At 48.7% G+C, this 24,035-nt stretch overlaps 1 long non-coding RNA gene across 1 annotated transcript; it reads right to left on the bottom strand.

Annotated features, from left to right (window-relative positions):
* Nucleotides 1-7,023: 7,023 nt before the first annotated feature.
* On the bottom strand, nucleotides 7,024-7,559 carry LOC147880264 (uncharacterized). The gene is made up of 2 exons (XR_015540538.1): nucleotides 7,485-7,559; nucleotides 7,024-7,385 (listed from the first exon to the last, which is right to left on the bottom strand). It is a non-coding gene; the product is annotated as an uncharacterized LOC147880264 (long non-coding RNA).
* Nucleotides 7,560-24,035: the final 16,476 nt, after the last annotated feature.

Here is a 24,035-nt window from a genome sequence, read left to right on the forward strand (position 1 = left end):
GATGCCTTGGGATCCCTTATTTGATCTATGTGCCTCTCTTCTAACCCACTGTCCGGTTTGGATTACCCTCAAAGCACTGCCTGTGCCTCTTCTTTAGCATCTTCCTACTCTTGCAGCTTTTTTGGGCAGGCCTCTTCATGTTCCGAGACAAGATTTCTTGCAGGCTACCCGTGATGTTAGGCTCTGTATTTTATGGGATATGATGCAGCCCATGCCATCTACTCTGGATCTTGATCTGGGATTTGCTCATCCAATGCACATCAGGTTGCATTTTGCTTCTTTTCCTACAACTTGTTATCGGTGTCGTCAGGTTGGTCATTTTGCACGTGCTTGCCCTTCTGCTTCCATGACCACTCCTCTTGCTCCCTCTTCAACTGTGAAGGTTACTCCTCCTCCTCCGGTTTCTACTAAGGATTTACTGGATAAGTCTTCTTTTACTACTCCAAAGCATTACTGGAGGAAGGTAGAAAAATCACAGGCCAATCTTTCTCTTGCTGAAGAAGTTCAGGATTCGACTCCTGTTGAGCATCATCAGCCTCCTTCTCCTCAGGATATGGATGTGCCCCTTGCAGAGGGGATCATACAGGATGCTGCTCCTTCTCAAGTTGATCCTCGGAGTGAAGCTGAAATGCTAAGTCCTGCTTTATCAGATGTAGCTCTTTCGTTAGAGGATACAGATGTTGATCTAGCTCTTTTGCCTCTGATGCCTATGCCAGAGTCTTCTTCTATTCAGGACGCAGATGTGCCATTTTCACTGGATTCTTTTCATCCCATGTTACAACAGGTTTTTGACCCTGTGATTCAGAAATTTCGGGTGCCTGCCTATATTAAGAAGAATCACAAGGGCAAAAAACAGCTTGTTTTTATTGATGGTGTGGTTTCTACACTGCATCAATTTTTGCAAAGCAATAATCTGAAGCTGGAGGATGTGTTTGATCCTCCTCCAGCTTGATATGTAACTTTTTACTTGGCTGCCTCGTGACTTTTGCTCTGAGGCTTTACTTGTCAATTTTTCCTTTGTACTTATTGGTAGGTTTTTATCTTTTTTTTTGGGTTTCCCACACAAAAAAATAAGATTTCACCCCAAAAAAACAAAAAAAGTGTGTATATGTTCATGTGATGTATGTGCACCTTTGAATACATGGGTAGAATATGAGCACCCATGCACATAAGTGTGTTGATTCCATCGATCTTGCACCATGTCTCTATCTGTATGAACATACATATATACACACGTACGTACATTTGTATGTACGTATGAATGTACATAGGTGTGTGTGCACGCGCACGCGTGCGAGTATGGCTAGAGGCTTGAAGGTGGCTTGAGGCACAAAGGCCACGTGTCATTTCATGGCAATACGTCATCGCATGCCCACTCCACACACATGGTTGTCAAGCTTGTGTCTTAGCCTCTCTTGTTACATGTGGAGTTGTTTGAGCCTATCTTCTAGAGCCCTCACAATGCGCCACATATTTGATTGACAGTTCACATTAAAAAGACAAAAATAAATTAAAAATAAACCCACCCTATTGCCTTGTTACCCGCCTGTGTGTGTGTGTGTGTGTGTGCGCGCACGCGTGCGTGTGCGTGTGTGTGTGTGTGTGTGTGAGAGAGAGAGAGAGAGAGAGGACCTGCAGCCCTTGCTCCAACCCTCCCATCAGCTCCTTAGCCTCTTCAGATAAGCCCGTATGCTTCAGCTACCTGCTGCTCCAAATCAGCGTCCATAAACAGCTGTCTGAGGTCTTAAATCCTTGTTGTACAGCCCCGCCATAGTTCCGTACAACTTCGTACAGGTGTACGAACTTGTACGACCTATTTCGCCTTGTTCAGGCTGCTGCTGCCGGCTGATTCCCTACTCTTGGGTTGCTGTTTGTATAGGGTTTGCTCACGGGCTACTTCTACACGCTGGTTTTGAGGGTTTTCTCTTCCCCCTTTCTCTCCTTTTTGGTTCCTAGGTCTTGTGTACTGTTTACATCGCCAGAACCTCTCTTTTGTCTCTGATTTATAGTTCATCTTGGATCTTTTCCTGGTTTTTTCTCTTTTCCTTCTCTAGAACTTGTATTTTCTTCTCCCTAAATCCCTAAATATCTCTTCCCCCTTCTTCTCGTTGCAAATAAACTTTCCTTTTTCTTTGTGGGCTATTTTTGGGGACTGTTTTTTCTCTTTTATCACTTTACAGGTACCCCCTTTTTCAGAAGACATGGCTGAATACTCTTATGAAAAAACATTTCAAAAGGATCGATCGGTTCAATGCAAAAAGCAAAAGCAGGCTGAGGGTCAGCATGACCCTGTGCATGATTCTGTTGAAGCACAACTGGTTTATGATGTCATGCACGAAGGATTTGCAGAAAAGAGTGGAAAGACTCTGTTCCATCGGTTGGTCTCATGGCTGAAGTGGATGAAATTGTGGATCCAGTTAGAGAATATGCCAAAAATGCAGTCATTTTATTTTTCCCAGGTTGGATGCGCTTTTTTGAGGTCATCATGGTAGATGAGATTTACAAGAAAATGCTTTTGGAACATTCGCCACTCTTTTTTGGGCAGTAAATGGTGCACGTTTAGCCATGGTCCCCCAGAAGGGATTATCAGGCTCTGATTCGACATCAGTCTGGGTTGAAGTTGTAGACTTCCCGCAATGCATGGCTTCACTCTTGCCTAAAATTGCAGCAACCTTAGGCAAAGTGGTTGACCCACCACGGCCTAATGGCAACTCTAATCGATGTTGCATTCTCTGGGATACTGATAATCCCACACCGAAGTCTTATTCAGTCACGGTGAACAATGTTGACATGGGCAATGCATTTTATAAATTGAAATGGGGATTATTTGTAGGGGCTTGCTTTGAATGTAAAAAATTTGGACACATGGCTTCAAAGTGTCCAATGAGTCAGCATAAAATGCCTCCTGCTACTTCGCCTCCGCAGATGCTCAATAAGGATGCTTCTGCCTCTATTGGGAATAAAAATAAAGGTAATAGACAGTTTTTTGTGAATCATGATAAAGGCAAAGCCCCAGCTGTTGCAAATGGGAGTGCTTCTTCCCCTTCGCTTCCTGTTATTCAACCCTCAGCAAAAGGACCAAAAACTCCAATTGATGAATGACAAAGTCCAAGAAAAGTTATTTCTATTCGACGACCTCCACTCCCTCGCACTTGGAATGGTGCATCTTCTAGTGGAAACTCTCCATAGGTCAACTTAGGAATTGGAATCACATGGGCTGCAGTGACAGCTAGCAGAACCCTCTTCCCTGAAGAAGAGATTGCTGCATTGCTGTCTACTCCTCAGGCAAATGTTTCTTCTCAGGGAAGAGGCCCTGACCTTGAGGTAGAAATGCAAGGTTGACATCCTGAAGGTTGTTACTGTACATAGTTGTTTTTTTTTCTATAAATATTTGTAAATATGACTGCTCATATCAAATGCTTTACACTAAATGTTCAGGGGCTGTGTGACAGTAGGAAATGGAAATCTGTGTGGATGTATATCAATCGATTTCAATAAGAACACAATCAAGATGTCTATGCAGGAAAGACAAGTCATTACTGTGGCTATGATATCTTTTATGCTGGGGAGCACTCTTTCTCAGGTGTAGTCATTCTGATTAAGCATGAGCTTCAACCAATTATTGCTTTAAATGACAATCAAGGCAGATGGATTATTCTTCAATACATCATTCAAGGCAAGGTGTTTGAATTTGCTTCTGTATATGCACCTCAATCTTCTCGGGATAGAAGTGCAATTTGGGATGCCATGCAACGATATCCATGGAGATATCATGCCTTTATATGTGGGGATTTCAATAATGCTCCGCAACAGGGTGACAATACATCAGAAAATACTCATATGTTAACCTCTGAAAGACATGCATGGTCTCAATTATTGATTCATCTTGATTTGGTTGATCTTTGGAAGGAATTGCAGCCTTTGTCACCTGGATACACTTTCCAACATAATGCCCTTTCTTCTTATCAGCCACGTCTGGATCGCTGATATAGTGTAGCTCCGCAACAAAATGATGATTTTACATGCAAAATGTGGGTGACTATGCCTTTGTGCATTCAAATCATGCACCGTTATGGTTGAGATTATCTTTTCATGATATGCCAGATGATAGACTGCCTCAAAGGCGACATCTGATTGTGAACAATAGCTATTTGCAGCATGTTTGCTTTCAAGGCAATGGTTACTGAAGCATATCAATCTCTGTCTTCTCAGAGCCACTTTGATATTGATAATGCATGGGATTCTTTTATTTCCAAAATGCAAGTTGTAATTAGAGGTTATGGCAAGTCTTACATGAACACTCTGAGGAAAACTGTTGCTCAAGCCAAATTGACTTGTCAAGACCTCACTGAACTCAGTCACCTTCGTCCTTTGTCCTTGCATGAGCAAACAACACTATGCCAAGCTAAACATTGTCTCCAAATCAATGATCACAGGAAACTTGCTAAATGGGAGACCACAGCAAGACAAAGAGCTTTCATAGATAAAGGCTGCTCTTCCAAACGATTTTTTAAAAGCTTGCATCAAAAGAGATTTAAAAAAAACATTTGCAGGGTGCTTATGCTTGATGGTTCATGGACTACATCACAGTCACAGCTTGCTTCTGTCTGTGTACATTTCTCTCAGCAGTTTGGTTATGCAGATCCTCCCTCACACAGGGTTTGTCTGCAAGAAATTTACTTTTACAGCATGTTTCTCCTATTATCTCCACTACTCAAGCTTTGAAATTGGAGGAACCTTTTACTGAAAGGGAATTGTCAGATGCAATCAAATCCTGTGGTGGATGGAAATCACTAGGATGGGATGGTCTTACAGTTGAGTTTTTTAAAGAATATTGGCCTCTTTTGAAGCATACTTTGCTGCATATGGTGAATTCTGCTTGGCAAAATCAAAAAATGCTAGACACATGGAAGAGAGATCTTGTTAAACTCCTTCCAAAAAAGCAAATTTGTGAATCTTTGGCTGATTGGAGGCCTATCGCGCTTATGCCAATCATTTACAAATTTACTACCAAAATGATTGTGGATCGGATAAAAGGCTATTTACATGATGGGTTGCATTCTGCGCAATATGGTTTTGTTCCTCGTAGGCAAATCACAGACAACATTGCTAATGCTTATGTTGGAATAGAATATGCCAAATATATGCAGCACAATGTTTTGCTATTGCAAGTTGATATTGCCAAAGCTTTTGATATTGTTAAGTGAGACTTTATTTCACAAACAATGCAGGCCTTAGGATTTGGCACAAAAATGCAACAAGTTATCAATTGGCTATATCAAGATAGTAAAGCTGCCTACATACTTTCAGGGGATATTTCTACAACCTGGACTCTTGGTTGTTCTGTTCGGCAAGGATGTCCCCTCAATGCTTTACTATTTGCCATAGCCACTCATCCAATGCTTCAATATATGGACCACCTTTTGGACATTGGCATGTTGCACGGATTGAAAATTCCTGGCAGCCGTAGCATGATCGCTCAAGCATATGCTGAAAATTCTTTCTTTACCCTGACCACCTTTTGGACATTGGCATGTTGCACGGATTGAAAATTCCTGGCAGCCGTAGCATGATCGCTCAAGCATATGCTGAAAATTCTTTCTTTACCCTGAAAAATACTCAGAGCAATCTCTCCTTGATTATGCAGGCTCTTTCTATATATGGTTTAGATGCTGGTCTTCATGTGAATTTTCAGAAATCCAAGCTATTGCCGTTGCATGCTAAAGACTGGCATAGTCTTTTGTGGCCTGGGAAAATTATTCCAACTTCTCAATTGATTCGACATCTTGGTTATCCTCTAGGTTGGGGGCTCACTCGTTCTCAACAAACTGATTGGGTGCTCACAAAGTTGAGGGTAAAACTTGAATATTGGAAGCTTGCAACTTGGCCATTACATGTTCGTTTGTGAACAACGCAATCCATTTTGATAGCATACATACAATTCTATCTGCCCCTCATCATGCTAAGGCAGATCTGGTTTCCTTTATGTCTGCTATCATGGAGATTTTCTGGTGTTCAAAAAATGGCAAGAAAAGTCTCAGATTACTCTTTATGCATCGTCTTTGTTCTCCAAAGATGCACGGGGGTTTCAACATACTCAATAGCATTGGCAGCCTACACAGTGGGATTTTCTATTTGGCTCTATTCAAGGCAAGATCAAAGGCTGCCCTTTTGTCTCTCGTTTGCTTCTTGATTGGAAGCATATTTTGTCCCACTTGGAATGGAATGGCAAGGATTCTTTGTTGGGAAATTCCTTGAGGGCTCAGAATATTTATTGGTCCAAAGTATTCCACCCTCCTTTGGCTATACAAGAACCCAGGCGTTCTTATTTTATATCTTTCAAAGGTATTTCTTCTGTGGCGGATGTACTTCAGGATGATGGCACTCTTTTATCTTTTTCTGTGGCTGCTAGCAAGAGCATAGGTCATTGCATTTGGAGGGACGCCTTCATGCTGAATGCTTTCAAAACAATCCAGTGCTTTCTCACCTTGACCTTGTCAATGCATTCCAAGAGAGGACATTCCGAGCTGGAAGCTCCTCAAGCACATGCTTGGCATACATGTCCAAAAGATCATTGCCAAAAGACCATGGGCTTGGTCCTATTTCCAAGACAGCGAAAATTCCGAGAAGGGACCTGTGCATTGAGGGCGAGAGAGAGAGAGCACGACATTTGCCATACATGTCCAGAAGAGTAATGCCTAGCACAGTATTATATCGTAGCCCTCATGTTGCATACGTTCAAAAACAGTCCAGTGCTTGCTCACCCTATCTCCGTTATACGTATCCTATAATGTATACATGTCCATAAGAGCAATGCCCAGCACAATATGATATCATAGCACTCATGCTGCATGCGTCCATTGCCTGCTCATCTTGGCCTTGTTATGTGTATCCTGCGAGATCAATGCATTCCAATAGAGAACATCCGAGAAGGGCGAGATTTCCAAGACACGATGCCCCAATCTTAAAAATGCAAGCAAAAGCTTGCTGACCCAAATAAAATGAACATACTATGGATCTATATGAAACAAATATCCCCATGAATCTATGCAAAAAAAAAAGACCCTCCTGTACTATACATCTCACGCTTGACTCCATACAAAACAAATATACTGGCTTTGACTCTATACAAAATGAATTTACTCCGAAGTCTATACAAAATGAATATATTGGCTCCTGGATCTATACAAAATGAATATACTCCCCAGTCTATACAAAGCATATATACCCCTAGCTCTTGGGTCTATACAAAATCCATACACTCGTGGGGCGAATGTACTCCTATACCTCTGCTGTAAACAACCACATGTGACATCCATGGTCTAGTAGGCCCGTATGTACAATGCGACCTTAAGAGGAAAGCAGATCACGTCGAGGAGTAGAAGCTGCAACACACCATTAACAAAACAACAATGCAATGTTATTCAACCCTCAAATGCATACAAAGAAAGAATACCTGTGGCAAAGGGACATAGAAGACAAACCCTGTATTTGCCTACGACCACGCAGTACTAGTTCTTCATCTGCAAGACCATCTATACTGTATAAGTGACTTGAAGTTCTGCTTTGCCACAATTACTAATTCACCAATGCCCTGTTGCAAGGCATTTTTGCCAAAGATCCTGCCGACCTAATAGTCGCCCCCATGCTGCATCTGTTCGCCATCTTCTTGGGCCTGTTTTAGCCTTGATCTCTGCCCATGGTCTGCTCTTGCCAATCGCCTATCAGCTCCAACCTTCTACCTACTGTTTCACATCTATACTAGTGCTAGATCTTGCCCTAGATCTGCCATACCAGCCTCATACATGCTGCTCCGTCATGAAGGTAACTACAGATCCATGCACTCCTAGGCTGTACCAGCTCTTCCAAGCCATCCAATCTCAACTTGACTGCTCCAAGATGTCCACACAGTCTTGCACAGGCCTCCATGCTCTAGTCAACATGTTCCAGGCTCCAGATCTTGCCCAGAACTACTGTGAACTGTTCCACCTTATCACGTGTTTGCTCCGTACAGAATCTCTCCACCAAGAGCTCGACTCATGGCCGGGTAAGTCTATGATTGTGATGCCCATGGGACAGCCCCATATTCCTTTTCTTGATTGCTTGTATGCTGCCCCACATGGCAGCCTAGATGTTGCCGATGTGGCAGCCCCCTCTTCTTTGTATTCCCTCTAAGTTTGCTACCCACATGACAGCCAATAAGCTGCCCATGTGGCAGCCCTAACCCTAGGTCCACCTCCCCCATGCTCTCCTCATATGGAGGCTTACAGATGGGGAGGAATTTCCCAACACCCCCTCTTACCGACACATCTCATCCCTTCCTAACTCATCGATGAAGATTCTCAAGCAGCGCCCATGTCGTAGCCTCTTGGAACAATGCGGTGTCTATATTACTTCCTGGTCTTTCAACCAGTGGCTCTTGCTCCACCAGGTCCAGCCCGTGCAAGCAAACCAACTTGGTACACAGGTCCATCTTTGGTAGCACCACATGGCACCACATCCTTCAATCACGTACCCGCCTTCAAACTTCAGCACTCTAGGCACCGTTATCCTCCAGATGTCCCCCTCCTAAAAGGGGAACTGCTTGAGTTTCTCCAAACACCATGCTCTCAGGGTCTGTCAGGTCCGCAACTAAACAACATACTCGAGAAATCAAACCCCAAGCATAAATCCAGATTACCTGGACCATGAGCTTGCACTGAGCTCCAAGCTTCCATGTGTAGTCCCATCATGCCCCCTCCTACGTCAAGGAATCCATCTATCTCTGAATCCATAAGTCCTGGCAAAGAATCCTCCTCTATGTCACCCATACCAGCTAGCACTGGATGACTCCAAGCACTCATCACTATCCTTCACTTTCACAAAATTTTTCGACTCCTCATCCAACCACATCTCAAGGTCAAACATCCTCACCAAGACACCAGGGTCTAGGTGTCACAATTGCTTTCTTGCACTTCTATCTATAATTCACCAATGACCTGTTGGGCATTTCTGCCCCAAATCTTGCTGACCTGATAGCCGTCGCCATGTTGCATCTGTTCGACATCTGCCTGGGCCTGTTTCAGCCTTCATCTCTGAACCTATCAGCTCCAGCCTTCTATCTATTATTTTGTATCTATTCCAGCCCTAGACCTTGCCCTAGATATACCATACCAGCCTCATACATGCTACTGCATACACCTGTCATGAAGGCGCCTACAGATTCATGCACTCCTAGGGTGTACCAGCTCTTCCAAGCCATCCAATCTCGACCTGATTGCTCCAAGTTGTCCATGCACTCTTGCACAGACTTCCATGCTCCAGCCGACATGTTGCAGGCTCCAGATCTTGCCCAAAACTGCTGCAAACTTTCCACCTTGTCACATGTCTACGCCCCATGTTCCTTTTCTTGATTGCTTATATGCTGCCCACATAGCAGCCTAGATGCTATCCATGTGGCAGCCCCCTCTTCTTTGTTTCCCTCTGAGTCATGGCAGCCAATAAGCTGCCCATGTGGCAGCCCTAACCCTGAGTCCACCTCCCCCATGCCCTCCTCATATGGGGGCTTACAGATGGGGAGGTGACTTTTCCAACACCCCCCAAGCTAATGAATTTGGAGGAGAAACCATATCAACACACAGGGGCCAAATGGGAAGCCAACTTCCTCCATTACAAACTGCTTTACGTAAAAAAAATTGAAAGGAAAAAGAACAACCCATCGTTTCAATGAGTGCTCAACCCAAAATTGCAGCTCAGAGTTGGTAAACCATCCTCGTTTCAGGGATTGTCGAGGCCACCTTCCAATTGGTCTTGCTAAAGATTTGATGGGAAAACTCAATAGGAAAGACCATGTCTGGTCAAAGGGAAGCAAGGGGTCCTTCGCCTTTCTAGAATCAAGCCCATGATCGAAGCTTAGGGATTGTAGAGGGAAAAGCTTCGCCCAAAGAAAAAGTGAACAATGAGTAATGTGAGATTTATTGTTTTGGCATCAAATTCGTCATCTTTGCCTTAGCAAGTTTGCTCTTCCTCGCCACAATCGACAACCTACACACGCTACTCCTTCCCTTCCCATCTGCTTTCCTCTTGTCTTGCCTCCCCGCTCTGCTCCTTATCGCTTCAATTCCAAGATATCTGCCCCCCTATCACAACCGCCACATCCAAAAAGTCTAAGAGTTGCCTTATTCCTTTTGGCGAAACAGAAAGCTTTGTAGTCAAAGAATTAGAATAGAATTAACAACATCATATCTATGATTGGGTACTATTACTCCTTCTATTTGTTTGAGATATGATTTCTACTACTAACACCCCCCTACAGTGCCAATGTCATGTACAAGGAAATTATCAATCACCAAAAGGAGATAAGTTCAGGGCACTGCGAAATGCCTTAAACTTCTCACGTGGAAGTGCTTTGGTGAAGATGTTTGCAACATTGCCATGTGTTGACACATAGATCATACTGATCTCTCCTGCATGCAACTTCTCTCTGACATAGTGATAGTGAACCTCAATGTGCTTCGTGCGAGCATGAAACACATGATTCTTTGCCACTGCTATAGCACTCTAACTATCAGTGAGAATCAGAGAACAACTCTCCAATGAAAGATGAAGATCAGTAAGCAAACGACGCAGCCAAACACATTCAACTGTCGCTGTGAAAGTTGCCCTGTACTCAGCTTCACATGAGGAAGTAGCCACAATAGATTGCTTCTTGCTCAGCCAAGAAATGCAAGCTTTGCCCAAAAAGAAACAATTACCACTTGTGGACTGCCTAGTGTCATGGTCTCCAGCCCAATCTGAATCACTGTAAGCATGCATCTGCAAGTCACCCTCCCTGGGAAACATCAAGCCATAAGACTTTGTGCCTTGCAAGTAACGGAAGATGCGTTTTACAACTTGCCAATGTATTGTCTTTGGACTGTGCATATACATGCTCACCTGAGATACTACAAACTGAATATCGGACCGTGTATTGCACAGATATATGAGGCATCCAACCACCTGACTGTAGAAAGTGGCATCTATAGATTCTCTTGCATCATACATTGTAAGCCTCAGCCCTGGCTCCATGGGAGTAGCTATAGGCTTCAATCTTGCATCCTGAATCTATCAAAGAGTTTTTGAATATACTTGGATTGAGACATAATGATACCGCGTCTCTCTTGAAGGAATTGGATCCCCAAATAATAATGTAACATGCCCAGATCTAACATGTCAAAAGTGGCTCTCAATTCAGCCTTGAAATCTACAATTTTATCACCATTTGGCCCCGTGAGCAGTAGGTCATCTACATAAAGAATGATGACCAAGATTTCCCCCCCATCCTTCTTGATGTAGAGAGTACTTTCAGTTGGACTATTGCTGAAACACTTGCTGGACAGAAAGGCATCTATCTTTGCATACCAAGCACGAGGAGCCTGTTTCAGCCCATATAAAGCTTTATTCAGCTTACATACCTTACGTGCATCATCTGATACCGCAAAGCCTGGAGGTGGTTTCACATACACCTCTTCCAACAAGCCTCTATTTAAAAATGCTGTTTTTATGTCCAACTGATGGACTTTCCAATCCAAATGTGCAGCCATGCCGTTCACGTTTCAAAGTAGCGATCAAGTTAGCTCCTGCGAGCCCTCCTCCCTCCTTGCGCAGCCTCTACCTCCCTACCCTCCTCCGCCTCACTCCCTCGCCCTCGCCCCCCCTCGCCCTCGCCGTACGCCCCTCGCCCTCGCCTCACACCCCTCGCCCCTCGCCTCGCCCCGCCATCACGCCCTCGCCTCACCCCTCGACCCTCACCCCTCGCCACCACAGCCCGCCCTCAGCCCTCCGCCCCCGTCCCTCGCCCTCCGCCCTCGCCCCTCGCCCCTCGCCCCTCACCCCCTCCGCCTCGCCCCTCGCCCCTCACCCCTCGGCCCTCCGCCCTCGCCCCTCCGCCCCCTCTGCCCTCTGCCCTCGCCCCTCCGCCCTCCGCCCTCGCCCCTCCGCCCCCCGCCTTCCGCCCTCCGCCCCTCCGCCCTCCGCCCTCGCCCCTCCGCCCTCCGCCCTCGCCCCTCGCCCCTCCGCCCTCCGCCCTCGCCTCCGCCGCCGCCCCTCTCCCTCGCCTTCGACCTCCGCCCTCCGCTCTCGCCTCCGACCTCCGCCCTCCGCCCCCCTCCGCCTTCCGCCCTCCGCCCCCCGCCTTCGCCTCCTCTTCCTCCGCCCCGCCTCGCTTCGCCTCGCCTTATCCTCCTCCGTCACACCCAGGCTCCATCCCTCGTCCATCTCCCCCCTTTTTGGTGGCAGCCTCTTCTTCATCGGAGGTCTCGGAGTTTGTCTTGGCGGTATGGCGGCTCCCTGCCCGGAACCGAAGGCCCAACCGGACCCTCCCTCTTCAGATGCCTACCGCGTGATCTTGACAGAGCAACAGTCGTCTCGGGTACAACAGGTTGCCAATGACTTTGCCCTCACCTCCGTCTATGGCAGAGTCATTGGACACTCCCCCTCCAGACCAGCCATCAGGGACTGGCTCCAGTCCACTCTTATGCTAGAGGACAGCCACATCGAGGAGGTGGCCCTTATGGGAAGGGGCATCTTCTGGCTTAAACTCTCCACTGCGAAAGCTGCGAGCAACCTGATTGCTGGTTCCCCCACATCTGTGGATGGAAAGATCATCATGATAGTCCCTTGGTACCGAGGATTCAGCGCAGCGGACTTTGATGCTCGTTTCCGCATACCTCACCACCCAGTGACGCTAGTTTTTCCAGGCCTTGCTACTGAGTTGTGGCCGATAGTCAGGGACCTGGGTTCCCACTTTGGCTGGGTGATGCATGACACTTTCGTCGACGCGGTTACTGCGGCAGGAGCTCCCAGAGTCCGTGTGGCTGTGGCAGACCCTGCGTCCCTCCCTGTAGTGATTGAGATCGTGACAGATGCTAGCAACATTACTCAGAGCATGGTAGTCACAGGACAGCCAGGCCAGTGCCTGAGGTGTCACGGTTTTGGGCACCTGGCTGCTGCTTGTCCACGCTTCTCCAGCTCCTCTCGGCCCCCCCCGCCCCCCTCCCCCTTAGCCCCCTCCCCCTCCATCCGGGCAGCCACGTCAGGAAGAGCAGAGGCAGCCGGAGTCCGGTCCAGAGGTAGCTGGCGGCTGGACCGAGGTCAGAAGGAAAAGAGGAAAGAATAAGAAGACTTTTGACAAAGGCAAGGAGGCAGAGGTTACCCAACCTGCAGCAGCGCCTCAGAGACCTGACAGGCAGCCGCCCCAGGGTCCTGGGAGAGCTTCTTCTACCCTCCGCAGCCTCAGGTCCCCCTCTCTTCCGATCCCCAGCTCCCTTCCACTCAGCCCCAGCCCCTACCCCAGCCGCAGCCCCCTCTTCCCAACCCGCAACATCAGCCCCCGCCTCTTCCTCTTCAGCCCCCTCCTCTTCCTCTTCAGCCCCAGTCCCAGCTCCAGCCCCATCCCCCCTCCCCCGCCCCTCTTAGCTCTTCTGCAGTGTCAGCTGCACCGGTGGTTCCTCAGCTGCAGGCAGCCCCTACTCCCCCTCCTCCACCCCCCCCGCCAGTCGCTTCCGTGGAGTTTGAGTTGCCTACCCCTCAGCCTCCTTCCCCTTCCCCACCCCAGGCAGGGCATCCCGAGTCTACACCACCCCTGGAGCAGTCTTCCCTGTCTGCTAGCCCGACCCTCTCAATTGCAGACTCTGGCGGGCCTCAGCTCCAAGAGAGAGAGATTCCTCGCGACTTCTACAGATCTGGTCCCTGGGATTACTTGGATGTGGCCGACGACCTCGGGACCTTCCCTGCTTGCCTCGACATCAGTATCTTCCTGCTCTGTAAAGGGGCGGATGGGAAGATCGCAGCCTTGGCCCCGAGGGATGGCCCCAGCTTTGCTTTCACCTTTCTCAGCGACGGTACCGAGACTTGGACAGACGACTCGGTCTGGGAGGCTCTCAAAGAGCAGACGCACGCTCAGATTTGCTCCTGGATAGGCCCATCGGGTGGACAGCTTCTCGAGACTCAGTGGTCCGAGGGTGACGTGCGCCTGCGGTGGCGTTGCGCCGCCAAGTGTTTCAGATTGATTGTGATCCTCAGGCCCCCTCTATCGTGGCCCCTCCCCTAGGATGTCAGAGCCTGGACTCCTCAGAAACTTCGCGCCTTCTACGGGATGACTACCTCAGAGATCTCGAGTTGGCTCGAGAAAGCGTTTGTCCATGGCACCAAAGGCCTCACGCCTTTGCTAAAAGTTTTGAAGAACGGGCAGGACAACCCCGCCTCCCCCTCCAAACCCTCACAAAAGCGTCAGCGCCTTCATTCCGAAATTTCAGCCTCTTCATCGACCTTAGCCGCGAGCAGACAATTGTTCGCAGCCTACCAGTCCTCATCATGAGCTTACACCTTGTCTCCTGGAACGTGAACAGGTTTCATTCTTCTGGCACCCGTGGTCCTAGGAAGCTCATTTTGAGACAGGAACTTCAGCCAGCAGTGATTGGTCGCTTGGATATACTCCTGCTCTAGGAGCATAAGCTTTCAGTGGCTCATTCCCGTAGCTGCGGGAAGATCCTCCCTGGACGCTCTCACACTTATTGGGAGCCCTCGATCGGTGCACAGGGGAGGAGTGGCGGTGTCTGTACTTCCGTTTGCGAGTCGTTTGCCCAGGGAGTTTTTGGTCATGGTACGTTGATCCCAGGCCGTGCACTTTGGGTTGGCCTAGAGTTGGAGGGCTCCAAAATAGGAATCCTCAACATCTATGCACCCACAGACCTCCGATGCAAAGCCACTTTCTGGAGGACACTCACAGAGATTCTTCCAGACATGGATTCGTGGATTGTTGGAGGTGACTTCAACAATCTGGAGACTTTGGAGGACCAGTAGGGCAGAGGACCAGAGTTTACAGGTATAGCTCAGGCAGAGCAGTCCGCTTGGGACTCCTTTATCTTCGCGACAGGAGGTAGGGACAGCTGGAGAGACCCGTCCTTCCGCCGATGGCACGGGAGCTTGGACTTCTCGTGGGACTTCTGCAGGGAAGGAGGCAGACTCCTAGAGAGACTGGACAGATTTTATGTCAGTGATTGGGCCATCAGCAGAGGTGGTCAGGTGGGTATAGTGCCAGGGACGACACTCTCCGACCACGCGCTAGTGCTCTTATCACTAGACTCGGCAGCTCAGTCCCTTCCTCCCCGCTCGTGCAGGATTCCTGATTCCATCTTCTCTAGGGAGGAGGTGCGCAGTAGTATCGGTAGCCTTTGGGACAGAGATTGGGGCGAGTGCGTGGATCTGGTAGAGTCGGTGGCGCAGGCTTTGCAGGAGTCGAGCCAGATTTGCCAGCTCGCAGCCCTTCAGGTTCGCCAAGAGTGGTGGGGCAGAGAGAGAGCTCTTCGTAGGGACCTCGCCTCCATTCAGCGACTCCAGCAGGCAGCTCCGGGTTCGGAGGAGCTTCGGATCCAGGCCCTTCGAGCCAGAGCCCTTCTTGAGGAGACTCTCCAGCGTCGCTCAGAGTTTTCTTATCACGCCTCCCTCTCCTACTGGGCTCGGAAGGGCGATCGGATGAGCAAAGAGTTCTTCAGGACGCATGGCCAGAGGGCAACAGGTGATCAGCTCCGGAGTCTTAGGACAGCGGGGGGGCACATCGTTACTGATCCGGAAGAGGTCTTGGGGTTGGCTACCGACTTCTACAGGACTCTTTTCCAGCAGGAGCAGCTTGCCCCCCGTACTAGACGTTCCCGCGAGGAGGTGTGGAGGCACATTCCAGCCCTTGTTCAGCCCAGCATGCAGTCGACGTTGATGGCACCGTTCACTACTGTCGAGATGCAGGAGGCCTTGATGGCCATCGATGGGCAGAAATGCCCTGGCGAGGATGGGCTCTCTCGCGCTTTCTTCACCTCTTTCTAGGATCAGATCCATCAGCCCCTCCTAGCAGCCCTCCAGAGGATTTTCAGCAGCGGACATATGCCAGAGAGCCTCTCTTCGGGATTGATTTGCCTCATCCCGAAGGGAGGAGACCAACAGGAGATCCGTCAGTGGCGCCCGATTACTCTCCTCACCACGGCCTACGAAATCCTTGCCAAGATGATCAGCACCAGAGTTCGGCCACTACTTCCTAACCTCATTCATGACACTCAGACAGGCTTTGTCCAGGATCGCAGTATCCTGGATAATGTCTTTACCTTCTCAGAGGCGACGGAGTGGGCTCAGCACAGCGGGTCGCACTTAGCCATCCTACTTCTCGACTTTGAAAAGGCCTACGATCGAGTGGACTGGTCCTTCCTGGAGGGTACTTTGGAGAGACTGGGATTCCCAGTAGGATGGATTCAGGGTATCTCAGCGTTATACAGGACAGCTTCCAGCAGGGTCATCATCGGCGGCAGGATGGGAGAGCGATTTCGATTGGAGAGATCAGTGCGTCAGGGTTGCCCCCTCGCTCCTTACCTGTTTCTCTTCTTCGCCGAGGCGATGACATACTACCTTCGGGCGAGGTCAACCGGGATCCGGGGTATTCGCCTTCCCATCAGGGAGGACACGGAGCTCCTGGACTTGGAGTATGCAGATGACACAGCGCTGTACGTTCAGGATGATGAGATGATGCTGGAGAGGGTGAGGCTGGCCTTAGAGGTCTTCTGCTCGGCAGCCGGTGCAAAAATCAACTGGAACAAATCAGTTGGTTTTCTCACAAACCCTGGGGCATGCTCATAGTGGGGGAGGTTTTTGGGTTTCAGATGGATCCCGCGGGGGCAGACAGCTAGATATCTCGGCTTTTTCAAGTCGGCCTGGACATCACGCCAGCTTAGCAGTTTCTCCCGGTGCTAGATTCCATTCGACGGAAGCTGGCTTTCTGGAGCACTGCTAAGCTCTCTCTTGCAGGTCGTGCTCTTGTAGTCAACTAGGTTCTCCTAGCCACGGCATGGTATGTGGCCTCTTGTTGGTGCTTCTCGAGATCCAGCGTGGCACAGCTCAGGAGGATGGTCCAGAATTTCCTGTGGTCTGGGGGGGATGGTCTCAGAGATACCAGAGCCAGGGTAGCCTGGCAGACAGTCATTCTTCCGCAAGCTGAGGGTGGCTTGGGGGTCATTGATCCTGAGCTTCAGAGTCAGGCCCTGCTGGACAAGTTAGTTATCCGCGGTTTGATCCCGGGGGGACAAACGTGGAAGATGTTACTTCAGCAGGGAATCAGTTCTTGCGTCCCGCGCCGAGGTGGAGAGTGGCTACCGTCCCTCCGGTGGATCTTCACCTCTGCACCGCTTACTCACCCCCGTTCCCCGCTCATTCGTAGCCTTCTCATGGTTTGGAGGCGACTCCGTCTCAGTCTCCTCCAGTCCCCTCCTAGCAGTTAGGAGGAGATCGACCGCCAACCGCTCATCTGGAACGATCAGGTCAGAGATACATTGGGCCTTCAGCTGGGGGAGAGGTCACATATCCTGTGGGACGGTTGGATGCGGGGGCCAGCCCGGTCCCTTCTAGTTTGGAGAGACACTTACAGACACTTGGAGACCGTTGCTCTAGCAGCCGCAGCTGGAGGAGTCCGTGGAGCTCAGGCGAGATGCGCAGAGATAGATGGAGCGATTCCTGCCGGTTGGTTGGATCCACCCGAGATTCAGATCCTCATGCCTAGTGATGACCGTTGGCTTGGACAGTTCACCCCCCGTGGCATCCCACTGGTGGTTGCAGGCCGGTTGGACGACACCTCTGTTTCCTTCTTCGCGGTTTTGGGGGACAGCCGACTCAGGAGAGAGGGTGTGCTCATTGACCCCCTTCTCTCGTGGCAGAGGGTTCGGATCGTAGGCCTCGTGGGGAAGGTTTGGCGGATCGATCCTAGTATAGAGCAGGATCAGCTGCAGTTATGGCGACTCTGGCTTTGGGAGGGGCGGGCCCTGTCAGAGCTTGATTGGGACCCAAGTGAGTGGAGATGGCCAGAGGTTGTGGCCAGGCCAGGGGCCGACCCCTTTCTTCGCTTACAGCAGAGGAGAGTTCTCGGGAGGATGCAGAGCCGCCCGCCCACCCAGCGGCCCAGTTGGTATGCTCAGGGTATCTCCAGGCTATTTTTGCAGGCCTTCTGGAAGGCCTTGTGGGAGAGCTGGCGGCGGCGGAAGATTTCCTACTTCCTTTGGCTACTCGCCCACAAGGGTCTTCCAGTGGGGAGCTGGTTGCGGCAGATTGGTCAGGATGGACTTTGTCAGATTTGTCATGAGGACGAGGAGTCACCAAAACACTACCTGTGGAGCTGCACTCGCGCCCAGGAAGTGTGGAGGTGGACCTTCGGGATCCTTACTCGCGCAGCACCGGAGCTAGGTTTGATCACCTGGGGCGCGCTCTGCTGGTGCAGCACCACACCTGGCTTTCATCAGTTGTTCGAGGCAGGCCCGCAGGACCCCATGTTCCTTATCACACAGGGGACTTGGGGGCCGCTTGAGGGCATCCCGTCGCACCTGGCAGAGGTGGACACAAGATCTCAGGAGAGGCATCCAGTCTGGGAGATTATTAGTAGCATCGCTGGATGGCACATTTGGACCTCGCGCTGCGCGCAGATCCTCGGTGGTACCTCTCTTTCGACTGCCCAGGTCATGGCCGACATCTGGAGTGAGATTATACACACACTCAGAGGCCAGTGGGACCAGATACAGGGAGATTCCCGGGCTGGCCGGGAGAAGCGGAGACGTTTCCTCCGAGATTGGGATACGCAGGGCCTCTTCTTCGAGCATACTTCTCAGGGCCTTCAGTGGCGCTATTCACCACCTCTCTGGCTGTTTATTCACACCCGCCTGATCCCTCTGTGAGAGAGAGCTTTTTGTTTCCATTTAGGGCTGCGTCCGATTTGTGAACGCAGCCCCGTCAGCTGCAAAACTGACCTCATGTATCTTGTTTTTCGAAGTAATATAATCAGCACTGTTTTTTCGGCAAATGTGCAGCCATGCCAATAACAATTCTGATGGTTGTCATCCTGGATGTAGGAGCAAATGTCTCCTCATAATCAATGCCCTTTTGCTGAGCATATCCCTTGGCAACCAGCCTTGCTTTGTACCTGTCAATGGACCCATCGGGCTTCCGTTTGACTTTGAAAACCCATTTTGTATTGATGGCATGCTTACCTAGTGGCAAATCCACAACAGCCCAAGTCTGATTTTTCTCTATGGACTACAGCTCATTGTGCATGGCTTGCATCCACTGCACATTATCCTTTGCTTCTTCAAAAGAGTCAGGCTCCTCTTCATCAAGAAGAGTCCCTGCATAAGTTGTCTCAATTGAAAGAGCCCCCCTTGCGTGCCTTGCTGCACTACGAGTCCTTCCAGGCAATGGAGCCTCAAGCCTACTCTCCCTGAGAGTCTGAAGCAACCAATTCGGGACTGTTTTGGCTGCGTGTATCTGTTGAATCTCTTGCCTGACAACTTCATCCACACCCTGAGGTGGTACTAAATAAGCCGGTGGCTGAATCGGGGCATGTGGATTTGAAGGAGGTTGCTGTAAATTCTGAGTTTCAGCGGGGGAACCAAATGCTATAGGAAGCATCCCCTCAAACACATCATCTGAAGAAGCTGGAATCTGAAATTCAGCATGTGTATGTGCTGAATTTTCAGAGAATATAACATCTCTACTAACAAAATCCTTGCGTGTAGCAGGATTGTAGGGATGATAACCTTTGCTTTGTGAACTATATCCCATAAAAATGCATTTGAGTGCCTTATCTGACAACTTGTGTCTAAACTCCACACGCACGTGGGCATATGCAACACAACCAAAAACTCTGAAATGGTCCACTAAAGGCTTTCTCCCATGCCATGCCTCATAGGGAGTGATTGTCTTCAAAGCCTTTGTAGGAGCCCCATTCAAAATATAGTTGGCACACATGAGGCCTTCAAGCCAAAACCTCTGAGGCAACTTCTTACTTGTGAGCATGCATCTATCCATCTCCATGGTAGTGCGATTCTTCCGCTCAGCTTTGCCATTTTGTTGAGGTGTAAGCCTCACTGTACGCTGATGCATGATGCCTTTCTCCTTCAAAAATGCCTCAAATTCATGAGACATATACTCTCCCCCTCGATCTGTGCGAAGTGTCTGCACCTTGAGTCCTATCTCATTCTCAACCATAGCCACAAAGTGTTTGAAATGCATAAACACTTCTGATTTTGCCTTGAGACCATAGACCCAAGTGTAGTTGGTGAAGTCATCGATGAATGTAACAAAATAGAGAGAACCCCCAAAAGCAGGTGTCCTGATGGGACCGCAGACATCACAGTGAATAAGCTGTAATTTCCGTGTAGCTTTCACTGTACCATCCTTCTTGAAGGGAAGTCTATGCATCTTGCCAAGAATGCAACCTTCACATGCATGAGGAGGAGGCGACTCCAAAGGAGACAATGCATCAACCATATCATGCCTCTGAAGTGTCATGCCTCTGAAGTGTCATTAAGCTGCCATAGCTCATGTGCCCATATCTGGCATGCCATAACTCCGCATTCTGCATCGCAGCAGTGGGAGTGCCAATTGATAATGCAAGATCGGATCTTTTTTCATATAGATCAAGCTGAAAAAGACCCCGATACAAAGTGCCAGACAACATCAAAGCATAGTCATTCTCTTTGTCTCTGACTGCACACTTGTCATCATCAAAAACAACCTGAAATCCTCCTCTATTGAGTGAGGACACTGAAAGCAAATTCTTCTTTATCCCTGGCACATCGAGAACATATGAAATTCTGAAATCTGTACCATCAGTGGATGTGAGAATAATGTCTCCCACTCCACACACTGAATAAGAAGAATTATTCGCACAAGTCACCTTCTTTTTGGTGGGTGGAGGATGCAGAGATACAAACAGCCTCTTCTCGGAAGTGATGTGCTTTGAAGCACCACTGTCAAAATACCAAGTATGAAGTGTCTCAAACACTAAGAGAGCATGCATCCTTTGAAGGATCATAATTGCAAGTCAAGAAAGCATATGGGTCATCATCATTAGTGGCTGTAGCATCTGAACTACCCACTGAAAAATCTGAAGTGCAAGACAGAAAGGCATAGTGCTCTTCCACAAAGTTGGCTACAACATCTCCCCCATCATGAAAATGTGGAGCTGATGCATCTAACACAGTCATACCGGAATCCCTTTTCTTTTCTTTGGCTATGCGCTTCTTGCATTCTCCAATATAATGACCTGGCTTTTTACAATAATGACAGATGCCCTTCTTTTTCTGCTTATTTGTATCACCCTTTGCCTTATAAGAGGGCTGTCATGAATCAGCTTTATGCTGATTTGTGGGCTGATTGGCATGTGGCTTTTTCTACCCTTTACCCTTGGGCTTGAACTTGGAAAGCATGGCATGCTCGCCAGCCCGAGTTGCCATTTTTCTGCGTGTCTACTCCTCCTGCAACAGAAGTCCTACCAACTTGTGAAAAGAGAGAGGATTGCTGTCCCCCCTCAATGACAAATTCAACGAGGTGTGGAAACCGAGATAGGGACTCAGGAAGAGAGTTCAAAGTGATGGTGATCATCTCTGAATCTGGAATGACTTCATCAATATTCAGCAATTGTTCCCTCAAGTCCTGAAGCTTTGTGAGGTGAGAATTCACGGAATCTCCCTCCTCCATATGCGTATGGGAAAGCTCCCGTTTCAGAAAGGAAACCCTGGCATCATTTCTTGCTGCAAACATACTCTCTAGTATCTCCCAAGCTGCCATAGATGTCTTGCATGACCGAATATGAGGTATAATGAACCTCTTGACAGAAAGAGAAATTACTGAAAGAGCTTGTGCATCTCTAGAGTCCCATCTTTTTTGCTCTGTTGTGGGAGCTCCTGGAGCGGCTGCTCCAACTACTTGTGCTGCATTTGCACCTCTACCACTGCCTCCAGCTGTAGGAGTGACAGGTGTAGCCATTGTATCTCGTCTTGCTTCATCTCCATTGACATAATCCCAAAGATGTCTGGCAACCAAGATATTGCGAACCATGAAACTCCACAAGGAGTAGTTGGTGCCATCCAACTTATCCTCCTGTGTGAGAACTCCAAACACCTCATTGGGGTTGTTCTGAGCCATTTTCACCAGATAATCTCAAAAAATACAACAAACTGACCAAAGTAAAATCCCTTCCTGGGATGTAAAATGCACAAGTAAAATCTGCAAAGAAAATCTGCCCACAATGACAAATACTGTCATAGCCTATCAAAGGCTCAAAATGCACTTCAACTATCCTACAAATCCTCTCAATCTGCCAAAAAACACTACAAAACTTGCCAATGTCTGCAATGTCACTCAAAATGAGTCCAAAACTGCCTGCAAACTCCCAAATTGCTTTTTCACTGCAAAATTGCAACCCACTTGCAAAAGCCCCAATTTCTTGAGGGAAATTGCATCCAAAAGAGGAAAAATTAACTGAAAGCCCCAATTATGCAAGAAATTGCAGTGCAAAACCAAAAGCCCTAAATTTTGAGAAGGAATTGAGCTGAAATTGGGGCAAATTCATAAAAAGCCTCAAAACTTTACCAAAAAGGCCCAAATTTCTCCAAATGTGGTCACAATTGCCCACAGAACTGCTTGAATACACAACCAAACAATGGCTCAATGCAAAAAACACATGTGTAGCTGGAACAAAAAAGCACCTGCTAACTGAACCTGCACCTATACGTCAGAGGAGTTCGTGCTACCAATAGAATCCACCAAATGAGTTGGGATTGTATGGACAACAACGTACGGTTGTACGGTTGCTGACGCAATGTACGGCTGTACGATCTGGTACGGCTATACGGACACATGCACCTCGAGCCTGTACGGATAGCCAAGGTGTGTAGAAACTAGGCCTAGAGTTCTATTTTGAGTGTCCCTAAGTGTGTGAGCATGCATGTGCCCTTAGGTGGCCACTTGCTCACTTGTCTAGAAGATTAGATTTGATTTGATCAGTGTGGAATCTCATCTGTGAGGTAGATGTGTGGTTGAAGATAAGGATCCATTGTACTTGCAAGATATCAATCAGTTTGTTATGCTTGCCTCACAATTCGTGCTTCCTTCCACTTGTCATTTAGCTAGCTTTCCTCCTCCACCATGGTCCATCATGCCACACAGCCCTATAAGGGGCTGTACCCTTGCATCTCTGCCTGACTAGGCTGCTCCAAGGGGCCGATCCCCTCCAGCCCCCTCATGGGTTTCCATGCAGCCATATAGAGGGGCTACCCCCCTGCCTATAGGCCGACCAACAGGGCAGCCCACCTCAGCCTATAAAGGCCTCCTAAGGGGCCGGTCTGCAGCTCCAAGGGTAGCCACGCAGGCCCTAGCACTGCCCATCAAAATGCACCAGAGTAGGGGCTGATCCGTGGCACTGAGTAGGCCTAGATGGACCCCCAGGTGGGGCCTCCACAATGGGCAGATTTGTCCTCAGCCCTACCCTACTCTACCCTCACAAGGGGCGGGACCCACAATAAGACCCTCACTCATGCCCTAATGTAACATGTGACAACAGGAGATGTTGACCTCCAACACCCCCTCCTAGATGGAACATGATCTCCAGGGAGCTTGGGTTGCCGCTGAAACAATTGGAGTAATCCATCATGTGATGCTCCGTTGCTGAAGACTGCCACTGGTACTGTCGATGAAGCCCCCTTGTGGCACGAACTGTCTTAGCATGGCCACTACAAACTTGGTACTACTGCTCCCAAGCCACATGTGCTAGACATAGTCCTCTGGTCTAGAGAAGGGGAATAACGGATGAGAGGGCTGAAGGAGATGATGAAGAGGCTCGAGGCATCCCGATCCTCGAGAACTACTCCTTGGAACCACGCCTTCCTTGACACCCAAGCAATCGCAGACTACTCACGAACACCTCCGAACAGCAGCCCTAAACCTCCTCTTTCTCATCATTTCTGTTCAGTTTCACTGCACTTCTTACATGGTATCAAAGCCACGGTTGGCTAGAGATTTTGAGACGTGGAGGGAGTGTTGAGCCAGCAAATTGAGAGAAAGAAAGATATACCTAGATGAATCCAGGAACATTCCCAAACTCATCCTCTAAAAACACAACATAGTGCAGTTTCAATCTCACGATAGTCACTCATAAGATTGAAAACCATAAACTCCATCACGCATAGCAGGGACTAGCTACTATGACATCCCCA

The sequence above is a fragment of the Dipteris shenzhenensis genome, chromosome 32 (genome assembly GCF_047967505.1).
Source record: "Dipteris shenzhenensis isolate YYH24624 ecotype China chromosome 32, Dip_SZ_1.0, whole genome shotgun sequence".
Classification (NCBI taxonomy): domain Eukaryota; kingdom Viridiplantae; phylum Streptophyta; class Polypodiopsida; order Gleicheniales; family Dipteridaceae; genus Dipteris; species Dipteris shenzhenensis.